The sequence below is a fragment of the Theropithecus gelada genome, chromosome 5 (assembly GCF_003255815.1).
Source record: "Theropithecus gelada isolate Dixy chromosome 5, Tgel_1.0, whole genome shotgun sequence".
NCBI lineage: Eukaryota > Metazoa > Chordata > Mammalia > Primates > Cercopithecidae > Theropithecus > Theropithecus gelada.
Window position 1 is genome coordinate 113,497,656 of NC_037672.1, and position 14,347 is coordinate 113,512,002.

Here is a 14,347-nt window from a genome sequence, read left to right on the forward strand (position 1 = left end):
AAGTTTAATATCTTTATAATCTCAACACAGTGAAGATCAGCAGGTGACTTATGTTTTGTTCATCTGTGTAGGGCTGATTTCTTACATTATTTTTCTTTTTAAATTCTGAAATTAAGTATTTTTATTAAGTATAATCTTATTGTGTTAAAAGGGAAATTTTAATGCAATGTTTATTTTGTAGAAATACCTACTTTTCATTAAACATTAATTACTGGATGAAAATGATCACCTCTTCTTCCAGCTTCTAAACCATAAGGTTTGTTTGTGCTACACAGCTGTAGAAATTTAAATAACTGGCATGTGGAGACAGGGTGAAGTTTAGCCTTTTCAAGCAGGTTTTTTTTTTTTTTTTTTTTTTTTTTTTTTTTTCTCTCTTAGCACTGACATATTGTCTCATCAACACATCTAGGAGCTTCTATTTTTGAAATGCTTCACTTATCACTTGTGGAGTGTTGAAATGGAACCTATTTTTTCCCCAAAGAGAACATTCTTTAGCAAAGACAGATTGTCTCATCTGCATTAAGAAACTGTCCCTCATGAAATACCCTATTGAGACAAGCTCATGTTTTCTGCCTGCAAAAGTTGATTTTAAAAAATCAGAACTTTTTCTTAATCCTTGAATGATAATTTGTGTTAGAAGCAAATAATTTAACTCTTTGGATTTACATTTCTTACAAAGCCTAATTTTTTACAACGTCATACTTCACAAAAAGATGACTTAAGAGAGATGGGAAATGTACAAGCAAACTGATGATTGAGATTGCAGCTAAAACTTTTCTTGGGTAGTTACTGTCCCCACCACCCCCAGGCCAAAAGTAAATTCATTAGAGGTTTTGCACCACATAAAGGAATTATGTTAAAGTTGAGGGAGGTACAAATGCCAAGACTTTGGATGAACTCTAGCAACAGATGAACTCTAGCAAGGGCGTTGCCTTCTCTTGGCATGGAAATGGCCTGAAGTAAAGCACAGCTACTAGTCAGGAGCAAGCTCAGGCTCTGACAGCAGAATCCAGGCTCAAATCTTCAGATGAACTTCCTCCTGCCTGGTCAATTGTACCAGTCACTCTACCACTAAAATTCTCAGTGTATGTGTGTGTTTATGTATAAAATGAGAAGAATAATTGCAAATAACATGGTGATTTTGTGAACATTGAATGTGCTTCGGGATATAATATGCTTAGCATATACTGCTTAGTAAGAAGTAAAATGTTCATATGTCTTTTTAAAACATAAACTTTTTATCAAGTATAATATTCATTCAGAAAGGTGCTGAAGTTATAATTTAAAAGCTCAATGTATTTTGACCAAATCACTTCTGTATGATCAGTCATGTAACCAACATTCAGATGAAAACATCAAACATTTCCAGAAATCCCTAATCCTCCCTTCTACCCTTTTTGAGTCATTACCTGTGCAAGGGTAAATGCTATCCTTATGTGTATCTATGAACTTATTTTGACTGTGTTTGTTTATATAGATGAAATCATGCAATATGTACTCTTCCATGTCTTACCTTTTTTTATTCAATATTTCTGATAGGTACTCTAGAAATAATTTGTAGTTAATTAGATGGGAGATGGGGTTAGCAAATAAATAAATGTGGTTGTTTCTTTGTCAATAGTGGGGGACATAAAATTCTTCCATTTTCTCCTTACCACATGCAGATAAAACAGCAATATCTACCAAAATTTATAAATGTAAGCACGTAATTTTACATAGCAACTAAATTATTTCTAAAAAGAAAAAAATACGTAATGATAAAATCCAGCCACCTAAGAGAATGAACAAAGCAACTTTAGTTAAAGCATCAAATGTGGGCCTCACATTTAAAATTATGCCTAAACAATTAACTAAAAATATAAATGTTACAAATCCTGTTAGTGTGAATATAGCAACTTGAGAAATAACAATTAGAAGGTAGAGAAAGAAAGGAATACTAGTGGAATATTTCATGTTTCTTATTCATTAATGAATACTAATCATATGAATTTGTTAAAGCAAATGAAAAAGTTTTTACTATTTTGTATAAAATCGAAATAAGTAATTAGACAACTTAAAATAACAATATGAATATTTAACATTAGGAAGTAGGTAGGGAAGGTACTTCTATCAACATATTTATATTTTCTGTTTATAAGTATTTAAAAGATTTATTTCTCCCTTTCTGATTTCAGTTTCATGTAAGTTTTTCATAACTTCTTTACTTTCTTTGCTTATTTCATACTACATATTTCAGCATTTTTATAGTAACTTTTATAGTTAATTATTATACTAAAACAGATCAATTTTTACAATTTGTGGTATCATACTGTTTCTTGCAGCTCACTATTCTCAACTTTTATTTTTACTCAAATGTGTAATGAGTATTTTGTTTTGAGAGTTTTAGAATAATAAGCAACATTAGATGTAATGGAGAGTCATATTTAAGAAGATGACTCTGGATTGAGACACTATGTTCACATTCTGGCTTGATTATTTATTAGCTCCATGGCTGAGAGCAAGTTACTTAAAGTTTCTCTCTACTTTGATATTTTTTCTTTTCCTTGCCAAATGGGGCTAATTACATCAGAGTATCTCAAGCTATATTTTATATTTCTTAAATGTTGTCTGTATGTCCTTTGAGATATATAAATGTTTCCAGATTTGAGTTTAGGTCTATTTTAGTTGCTTGTGTGTGTTTTATTCACTGTACTCCTTTTGTAATGGGATGGCATAGCTTTTAATTTTAAAAATATATGGCTATCAATGATGATTTAAGTATAGATATAAGCAATGATGTAGACATACATAAATGTATAGATATATATTCCAATGTAGTCAATACGTTTTTTATAGATATTTATTCTTGTTTTACCTTTACTTGTTTTTATTTCATGAAGCCATTTTCTGTCTTAGTCATCCCTTATTTATATTTTTGGGCACCCCAATCGAATGTATTTTAAAATTGTCTTTAGCTTAGTAATCTGAATAGAAATTACGTGGTGATCATTTATTTATTTACAGTATTGACTTTCTTATTAACACTAGATTTTTTCATTAGATAAGACAATTTATAAATTTATTTTTAATGAAAGAAGTTGCCATTGCTGTTATTTGTCTCTGAAAGAGTTGCATAGTTGCTCCCTCTAAATATCCAATGCAGACTAGGTGTTGTAATGCCAGTTAGTGTTTTTGACCCTGTATGATATTGGAGTATTATGCATTCAGTTAAGGAGCTAGTACTCAGTACTAGTTTATGTGTGGCCAGATTCTTCCTTTTCCTTATTTCCATCTCGTTTTTCATTTCAGATCATTATTTCAATCTAGCAGTGCCCCCAGCCTCCTCCAGCTCCCACTTCCCCCATCTTTTTTTCATCAACATAAATTCTTCAATAATTCTCTTGCTTTTTTTTTTTTTTTTTTGAGACAGAGTTTTGCTCTTGCTGCTCTTGTTGCCCAGGCTTGAGTGCAATGCCGTGATCTCGGCTCACCGCAACTTCCTCCTCCGGGTTCAAATGATTCCCCGACCTTAGCCTCCTGAGTAGCTGGCGTTACAGGCATGTGCCACCACATCCAGCTAATTATTTGTATTTTTAGTAGAGACGGAGTTTCTCCATGTTGGTCAGGCTGGTCTCAAACTCCTGACCTCAGGTGATCAGCCCACCTCGGCCTCCCAAAGTGCTGGGATTACATGCGTGAGCCACCACTGCACCTTACCAATTCTCTTACTCTTCTAATCTCGCTTTGAATTCTGCTTCACATAAGACCAGGACTAACCCACTGGACAGCCCTTCTAAGGCAAGGCCAAGTTACTACACTTCGTACTTTCTAAAGAATAATAGTGATTGTCACCCTTCTTTGGCTTTGGATGCAAGATACATTATTGCACTTGAGACTAACAGCTTGATGCACTTCACAGATTATGTAAAAGGACTCCATTTTTGAGTGGAAATAAAAGGAATAGATGGCTTTCTGGAAAGTCCTGGCTGTCATGTAGATGCTTACAAATATAACTTAACTACTACCCAGATCTTGTGGTGCTAGATGAATCTGTGGTAGATAAGGTGGTCTTTGTTTCTTTGTTTTTGTTTTCTTTTGCTTTAGAGATATGGTCTCACTATGTCGCCAAAGCTAGAGTGCAGGGACTATTCACAGGTGCAATCATCACAGCACAGTACAGCCTCAAACTCCTAGTCTCAAAGAATCCTCCCACCTCAGCCTCCCAAATAGCTGGGACCATAAGCACATGCTGCTGCACCTACTCAAGACTGTCTTTCCCCTCAACTGACACTTATAACCTCATAGAAGATACTTTATGATCAACTGTGAGAGGAGAAAAAAGTAAACCAAGTCTGATTCATGCATCATGTATTCATGTGTTCATGTATATGGATCAATTCATTGTGTTTGTACAAGCTGAAAACCAACTTCTGGTACACTAAACGTTCACACATTTGTGCCCTGAGAGGAATGCTGTCAGGGTAAATCCCCCCAGTGTGCAGCAATGGCCATTCCTCAGTGCTAGATATGTCAGGAGGAGAGACAGTGTAGAGCCATGCTATAATACTATCCCTCAAAATAATCAACTGGAACATATGTGACAATTTGATTATGTCAAACACCATCCACCTAAAACATATTTTAAATAGTCTTTACTGGAACTCAAGCATATTGCAATGTGGATTTGTTTTTCTGGCTCACAGTGTCTTTACTAGCATGGCTATTGAAATGCCCACAGTCTCTGATTTACTGACATACAATTGCACATGACATTGTCTCTGACCAAGTGATTCACTGTGTGGCCAAAAAGATGTGAAAATTGGCACGTGACAATGGAAAGTACTGGTTATACCACATACTGAACTATCCAAAATCTGCTAATCTTGCAGTCCAGGAAACTAACCCCATAATACCTCATATAAAGTGTCAATTTGGAGAGAAATCCTGTGGAATTGGTGCACTGTTAGCATTAAGTGTGTATTATAGACAAATGATGTTTTGTGCTCAAAGGGAAAAACACATGTATCCAGAAATCATGGGTGAGTGAACACTGCAGTGGGCCACTCACCATCACTCGCAATGTTTGTGCTTTCTGCTTTTGAAACTCAAAGTTCTATCAGTCCAGAGATCTTCATTCCAGTGAGGGACGATTCCACCCAAGTTACAGTAGGCATTTCACTAAATTTAAGCTCCTCTGCTGCTAGGTTATTTTGTCATCCTCATGTCAGAAAGGCAGCAAGGAAAGAGGAACTATCTTGCTCATATTGTAATTAACCTTGTTCATCATGAAGATGAATGAGGCCAATTGGTTTGTGTGTTAGGGCCAATCATAGTATGCCATGGCCCGTTTCAGCCCTAAATAGGAAATTACAACAACCATGGCCTAAATAAAATTATGAAAACCAGTATATTATGCAACAAAGTAAGCCACTTAGACAAGAAGTGCTGGTTGAGGGCAAGGGAAATCTAAAATGGGTAATAGAGGGAGGAAAAAATAAATATAGCCTTGGCACCAACTATAACAGCAGGGCTTTTGTGCATCTCATTAACCTCTCCTTTTATATTTTTCCACTGAATTATGATGAATCACCACCTTGAAAAAAAAAAAAAACAAAGTTTGGTTGGAATACACTTAATGTAAAGTATAATGGGATGTCACAAGTGCAAGGGATTCCTGAAGCAGATATATGACATTCTCAACCCAGGTCACTTCATCTCTCCTGTACTGCTGCTCTGCTTCTAATTACGAGCACCTGTGACTCTCCTGAGGCCTGTCCTCAAGCTGCTTTTTCCCCATGCATAAACTGTTGGAGCTTCCTAGGAGTTTACATCTTCCAGGTGTGGCCTTCACTAGATGACTGATTACTATAGCAGTATAAAAGCTTATTTCCTTGAGTATGGAAAAAAAAAATGGATCTTAATTTACATTCCAGACTTCCCCTGCAAAGTCAGGCTGAAGCTATACTCCATGGAACTTTCATTAAAATCACCCCCATGCTGGGCTTTGTCCCCTTGCCTGTCCTGCTTTCTTCACAACCTTACTGGTTTCCTACTTGCACATAAATTCTTCTCAAGATGTGTCTCCAGTAAGTGCACCCTAAGATTACTTCTTACAATGTGCACAGTTATGGAGATACAATTTCGAACAAGACAGACATGATCCTTCTTCTACTAGAGCTCATTTCATAACAGGTCTTAGCAGCTAATTATGGATTTTAGTAATTTTAATGCAGGTCAGAAACAGCCAATTGCAGTGACTAATCACTGGGGCATTTTTAGATTAAATGATCAAAATCTGACAGTCTCATCTCTGTCTATTCCTCTGCCACCAAGGTGCAGACTGTTGCTTTATTCACTTCTAGCACAAAGCAGTGAGTGTGAACTTGGAGCACCAAGAAGTGCAGAGTTCCTTTTAAATAACTATTCTTTCATTCTTAGTGGAATGCATGCAGTAATTCTCTGAACATAAATTATAATTACTCCCTACCCAGAAACACTTCACGATCTCTCACCTAAGACCACTGGAGGCAGACTCTTATAATTTAGAAATTGTAGCCACATACAAGGAATATAACATATCAAATTAACTTTTCATATCAAATTTATGTTAATTTGATATGACAACAAGTAATCGCCAATCCAGTAAAAAAAACTTTAAACAATGACAGAAAAGTGACATTGCTTATCAACATGACAAAATGAAAAGACCAAGAAAACTCCATTACAACAAAATACCCTAGCAGGGTGGGAAAACATACAGCAGGAAAAAAAAAAACAATTTGAAAAATAAAACATAGCTATATCAATATAAAGTACTTATACCATTTTATTAGAAACAATAGAGGAATTACTGTGCTGTGCCACAAGAATGATTAAGCAAGCAATCAAGAAGATATTATATAAATAGACTTGTAAGTCTGAAGAAACAGTCACAAAATGTATAAAGTGGAAAGGTAATTATATAGTTAATCACGGTATAGTTTCTTACCCAAAAAAGAATATAAAACAAACTAGATTTTACAATACACACACACATACACACACAAATACACGCAGACACATACAAATATAATTATTTCATTATAAAATATGAAAACAAAACTTACAATTATTTGAATGAAAATGTATAAAAACTATATTCTTAATTTAAGGATATCAAATAAATTTTAAGCAACACACCAACAGCAAATCTACATAGACAAAACATTTAAGTTTAATATTATTAAAAATTACACATAGTAATCTGTACATCAGAAACAAATAGAACAGATGAAAATGTAGCTATAGATGGGACGCTATAAGGGACTTGTCCCTGGGTATCCCTAAGGGATTGGTTGTAGGACTCCCACAGATACCAAAACTCATGGATGCTCAAGTCTCTGACATAAAATGACATCATATTTGCATGAAACTTACACACATTCTCCCGTATATTTTAAATCATCTCTAGATCATTTATGATACTTAATACAATGTAAATGTTATGAAAATAGTTGTATTTTTTGTAGAATGATAAAAAGAAAAAAGAAGTCTGTGCATGTTCAGTACAGACGAAACTATCCATTAAAAAAATATTTTCTGGTCATCGTGAAAGCCTGAGTCCTGTACTCTCGCTCTCCTCCCTGAGAAGCATGAGTTTCACCACTCGCTCCACCTTCTCCACCAACTACTGGTCCCTGAACTCTGTCTAGGCGCCCAGCAAGGTGCCGGTCAGCAGTGGGGCCAGCATCTATGCAGGTCCTGGGGGGTCTGGTTCCCAGATCTTCGTATCCCGCTCCACCAGCTTCCAGGGCGGCATGGGACCCCGGGGCCTGGCAGTGGGGATGGCCGTGGGTCTGGCAGGAGTGGGAGGCATCCAGAACGAGAAGGGGACCATGCAAAGCCTGAAGGATTGCATGGCCTCCTACCTGGACAGAGGGAGGAGCGTGGAGACCATGAACCGGAAGCTGGAGAGCAAAATACAGGAGCACCAGGAGAAGAAGGGACCCCAAGTCAGAGACTGGAACCATTACGTCAAGACCATCGAAGACCTGAGGGCTCAGATCTTCACAAATACCGTGGACACTCCCCACATCATTTTGCAGATCGACAATCCCCATCTTCCTGCTGATGACTTTAGAGCCAAGTATGAGACAGAGCTGGCCATGCACCAGTCTGTGGAGAGCGACATACATGGGCTCCGCAAGGTCACTGATGACACAAATGTCACTCAGCTCCAGCTGGAGACAGAGATCAAGGCTCTCAGGGAGGCGGTGATCTTCATGAAGAAGAACCATGAAGGGGAAGTAAAACATCTACAAGCCCGGATTGCCAGCTCTGGGTTGACTGTGGAGGTAGAGGCCCCCAAATCTCAGGACCTCGCCAAGATCATGGCAGACATCGGGGCCCAATGTGATGAGCTGGCTTGGGAGAACCGAGAGGAGCTGGACAAGCACTAGATTGAGGAGAGCACCACAGTGGTCACCACGCAGTCCATCGAGGTTGGAGCTGCTAAGATGACGCTCATGGATCTGAGACATACAGTCCAGTCCTTGGAGATCGACCTGGACTCCATGAGAAATCTGAAGGCCAGCTTGGAGAACAGCCTTAGGGAGCTGGAGGCCTGCTACACCCTGCAGATGGAGCTGCTCAACGGGATCCTGCTGCACCTGGGAGTCAGAGCTGGTACAGACCCAGGTGGAAGGACAGCGCCGGGCCCAGGAGTAAGAGGCCCTGCTGAACATCAAGGCCAAGCTGGAGGCTGAGATCACCATCTATCCCTGCCCACTGGAAGATGGCGAGGAGTTCAATCTTGGTGATGCCCTGGACAGCAGCAACTCCATGCAAACAATCCAAAAGACAACCACCTGCCAGATAGTGAATGGTAAAGTAGTGTCTGAGACCAACGGCATCAAAGTTCTGAGACATTAAGCAAGCAGAAGCAGGGTACCCTTTGGGGAGCAGGAGGCCAGTAAAAAGTTCAGAGGAAAAAAAAAATTCTATCTGCTGTAGGTTGAATCTGGGAATGTAGAAGATAACTGTCACTGACGGAGAGGGCCGACTGTATTTCCAAAGCCTGTGCAAGTAGCACAAAGAAACTCATTAGATCACTAAGAGCTTAAAAAAACATATAACAAACATGGGACTAATATGCTGAGACATTTAGCAGAAGAGAAAAAGAGAAGGCAAAATACAGTTCTTCTTCCTGGGAATTATGTGAAGAAATATGCAAATATACTCAATATATCATTATAACCATGAGACTGGCAAAAGTAAAAGTGTGAGCAAATTACACTTTGATAGTGATATGCAGAAATGAGAAACTCATATACTCACTGTAGACAATAACTGTGCACTATTAACAAATCTATAAGTTGTACCAAACTTATCACATATGTACAAGAGGAAAAGACCTGTGCATATTTGCTTTACCCATTGTTTATAACAGTTACAACCTGAAAAAGAATCATATTCATTGCCAGGGGAAGAGAAAAATGATTAGTGTGTATGTCTATATTAAGAAATAACATGTATAGTCAGTCCCTAGGAAATTTCACAAAGATACATGTATAAGAATATACATAGTATTATTTTATATAGCAAAAATTTAGGCCCAATATATATGCTTTTAATAGAATGCTTTAAATTTATAATTGATGCATAAAAATTATGCATATTTGTGAGGTACAATGTGATGTTTCAATGCATGTATATATAGTGTAAAAATTAAATCAGGATAATTACTACATCTATTTTAAACATTTAACATTTCCTTGTTGTGACAACATTCAAATTCTTCTTTTCCAGCTATCTTCTTGAAATATACAATAAACTGTTATTTGCTATAGTCACCCTACTATATAACAGAACAAAAAATGTTACTCTTCCTGTCAAACAGTAGCTTTGTAGCCAATGACCAACGTCTTCCAATCCCCCTCTCCCCACTACACTCCCCAGCTTCTGGTAATCACTCCAATTTCACTACTTCTATGAAATTGACTTTCTGAGATTCCACATATGAATCAGATCATGCTGTATTTGTCTTTCTGTGCTTGGCTTATTCCACTTAGCATAACATCCTCTAAGTTCATCAATGTTGCTGCAAATGACAGGATTTTATTCTGTCTTATGATTGAATAGTATTCCATTATATATGTGTGTATTCCATTAAGTGTATACATACACACACACACACACACACACGTATACACACATATATATACACACATATATACACACACATATATACATATACATATATATTACAAACACACATGCATAAACATATGTCACATTTTTTGATCCATTCATTGTTAGATGGGCATTTAGATTGACACTGTATGTTGGCTATTGTAAACAGCATTGCAATAAACATGAGCATTCAGATGTCTCTTTGGAATTGCAATTTTCTTTGCTTTGGATGTACACCCAGTAATGAAGTTGCTGAAAAATGTGGTAATTCCATTTTTAATTTTTTGAGGAACCTCCATACTATTTTCCCTAATGGCTGTACTAATTATTATTCCCACCAACAGTATATAAGAGTCTCCTTTTCTCTGCATCCTTGCCAGCATTTATTATTATTTTTTTTATTTTTGGTAATATCCCTTCTAACCTGGAGCAGGTAATGCTTCACTATGGTTTTTTTTTTTTTTCTTTTTTTTTTTTTGAGACGGAGTCTTGCTCTGTAGCCCAGGCTGGAGTGCAGTGGCCGGATCTCAGCTCACTGCAAGCTCCGCCTCCCGGGTTCACGCCATTCTCCGGCCTCAGCCTCCCGAGTAGCTGGGACTACAGGCGCCCGCCATCTCGCCCGGCTATTTTTTGTATTTCTTAGTAGAGACGGGGTTTCACTGTGTTCGCCAGGATGGTCTCGATCTCCTGACCTCGTGATCCGCCCATCTCGGCCTCCCAAAGTGCTGGGATTACAGGCTTGAGCCACCGCGCCCGGCCTTCACTATGGTTTTAATTTACATTTCTATAATGATAGGGATGGTGAACTTTTTTCATATATTATGTGTTTCAAATGTTGAACATTTCTGCTGGCCATTTGTATTTCTCCTTTTGAGAAATGTCTACTCAGGTCTTTTACTAATTTTTAATTTGAATTATGTATGGTTTTTTATACTGATTTGCTTGAGTTTCTTATATAGTATAAATATTAACACTTTTTAAGATTCATAATTTGCATATACTTTCTCTCATTTTATAGGTTTTCTCTTCACTTTTTTATTATTTTCTTTGCTGTACAGGAAAAAAGAAACATTCAGGCCAATATTCCTGATGAACAAATCCTTAACAAAACACTAGCAAACCAAATTCAACAACACATTAAAAAGGTCATACACCATGATCACATGAGATTTATGCCACAGATGCAAGAATCATTCACCATATGCAAATCAATAAATATGATATATTAACAAAATTACTCACAAAAATTATATGACCATTTCAGTAGATGCTGAAAACACATTCAATACAATTTTAAATCTCTTCATGGTAAAAACGTTCAACGAACTGAATCTAGAAGAAACATACTTCCACACAATAAAGGCCATATATGATAAACCTACAACTAACAGCATAGCAAACAGGTAAAAGTTGAAATCTTATCTTCTGAGATCTGAAAGGAGACAAGGATGTCAACTTTTATTTAGCATAGTACTAGAAGTTCTAGCCAGAGCAATAATAGGCAAGACAAAAAAAATAAAGGACACCGAAATTGGAAAAGAGGGAATCAAATTTTTCTTGTTTGCCAACAACATGATGATATATAGAGAAACTCTTAAAGACTTCACCAGAAATTTGATAGAACTAATTAATAAACTTAGTAACATTTCAGGATACAAAATCAAGATACAAAAATCAATAGCATTTCTATATGTCAACAGCAAACTATCTGTAAAATAAGTCAAGAAAACAATTTCATTCACAATAGCTATGAAAAAAAGAAAGACCTACAAGTAGATTTCACCAAGGAGATGAAAAGACCTATGCAATGAAGACTATAAAACACTAATGAAAGAAATTGAAAAGAGCACAAATAAGTGAAAAGACATCTTGTGTTCAAGGATTGGAAGAATTAATGTTGTTAATGTTGTTAAAACGTCCATACTAATCAAAGCAATCTACAGATTCAATGTAATCCCTATCAAAATACCAATGACATTTTCCCCACATCTTTAAACATATGTGGAATGGCAAAAGACTCTGGATAAACAAACTGATCCTAAGCAAAAATAAGAAAGCTGGAGGTATCATGACCCTCCCTGACTCCAAAATATAGCAACCAAAATAGCATAAAACTGGGTACAGTAACTAAAATAGTGAAATAAAAAGCAAAACAGTGAAATAAAAAGCAAAACAGGCATATATATCAAAGGAACCAAGTAGGAAATACAGACATAAATCTATGCATTTATAGCCCCCTGAACATACTCTGGGGAAAGAACAGTCTTTTCAATAAGTGGTGTGGGGGAAACTGGATATCCATGTGTAGAGCAGTAAGACTAGACCCCTATCTTTCACTGTACACAAAAATCAACTCCAATGGATTAAAGACTTAAATGTAAGACTCACAACTATGCAATTACTAGAAGAAAACAAAAAGGAATTGCTTCATCAAATTAGACTGCATAATGATTTTTTTTAAGATAGGACCTCAGAGCCACAGTCAACAAAAGTAAAAATAGTCCAAGTTATATATTTCTTAGTGCTCTTCTCAGGGCATTGTGTGTGTTAATAAGTCTTCACAAAATCACCTTGTGGTAGTTTTAGACAGTGTCTCACATTTACCAAAAGGGAACTAAGGCACGAAGTCATTCAGAATACTGCCAAAAGCTGTTCATCAAATGAAAATAGAGTTGGACCATAAACCCAGCCACCATGGCTGTAGAACCCATTATTTTAACCATTATGATAAATATTCATTGTGAGTATGAGGACTAAACAATGATGTACTTGTGCAAGAGCACACTGTATAGTATTTGAAATAATTAAAATTATATTACATGCATTAACCTTGATTAACTTCAAAAGGTTTATGTGAGGCAAAAAAAAAAAAAATGTAGTAGAAAGTCAGCTATAGAATATGAAACATGTATGTACACAAGTTTAAAAATATGTAAAAACAAAACTATGTAATTGGTAAATATGTACATATTTTTAAAAGAAAATGACATGTAGGTGATAAGCAATACATTAAGGGTGGTTGTAATTCTGAAGTGGTATTGGGACTAGAGAATGCAATTAGGAAGAGGTCCATAAGGACTTTAATAAAATTATTACTTTTTAGATAAAGAAGCAGTGTCTCATGCATTAAAAAGGGCTGTAAAAAAGAAAGAAGTGCTGTAGAAGAGAAAACATATTAATCATTTATGTGCATATTGGGGATTTTTGATAATTCACTGACTCAGAATGTCATAATGCCAAAAAGTGGGAGGACACATTTTCAACTCATTAAAGGAAAGTTGAAAAGCTTCCAGGTATTGTGTTTAGAGTGGGAGCACTGGACAGCAACCTGTCCTCTCACAGATGAGCTCTTCTGAGAATGAGGTGCTCTCACATGTTTCCACAGAAACTTAAAGCCAAGCACATTCTTCAAACAGTTTGGATTAATAACAGTCTGTATAGATCAACAATATTAGATGATGAATAAGGAAAAATATGTAAGGCTTATGATATAAGAAAAAATAATGCACAATTCATAGAGCTCAGAAAATCAGCATAGTTCTTTAATAAACTTCCATCAGCAGGTAGAATAAAGTTTGAGAAAACTATCACATGTAAAGATGTATTAGAAGTGAGGCATTCATGGAAAATATCATAAAGTAATAAAATGAGAAAAGAATAAAATCAAAGGCCACCACGGTGTGATAATGAGCCACCAGTATTAAAATTAAGAGAAAGCTATTCTCTTACTAGCTCTTCTTAAGAAGAAATAATTATTGATGTAATATAACAGCATTTAAATGTACATGCATAAAAAATAACTCAAAGGTTTTCCACTAGAAGATATTGCAGTGGAACGAATTGTACTGCATGAACTTCCTGAAACAAAATTGTGAGAACAAAAACACTAAATATAGATAACCCAATTTATAATAGAATTAGAGAGTTCTAAGTTTCTAACATAGATGATACTTTATTTTTAAAAATATGAAGTTGCAGTATGATAGTCAGAGAAGAATCAGAATATAAAAATCAACTATGGATAGAAATGACTTGAACAATATAAACTAATAATAAAAATGAGGATCTGTCATAAGTAAGCCTTACATACACACACACACACACACACACACACACACACACACACGAGAAAACTAGATGGAAATTTGTGTATCTCAGGCCGGGCGCGGTGGCTCAAGCTTGTAATCCCAGCACTTTG

At 36.2% G+C, this 14,347-nt stretch overlaps 1 pseudogene; it reads left to right on the forward strand.

Moving 5' to 3' along the window:
- The first annotated feature begins 7,580 nt into the window (after positions 1 to 7,580).
- Positions 7,581 to 8,889, forward strand: LOC112625278 (annotated as a pseudogene).
- Positions 8,890 to 14,347: the final 5,458 nt, after the last annotated feature.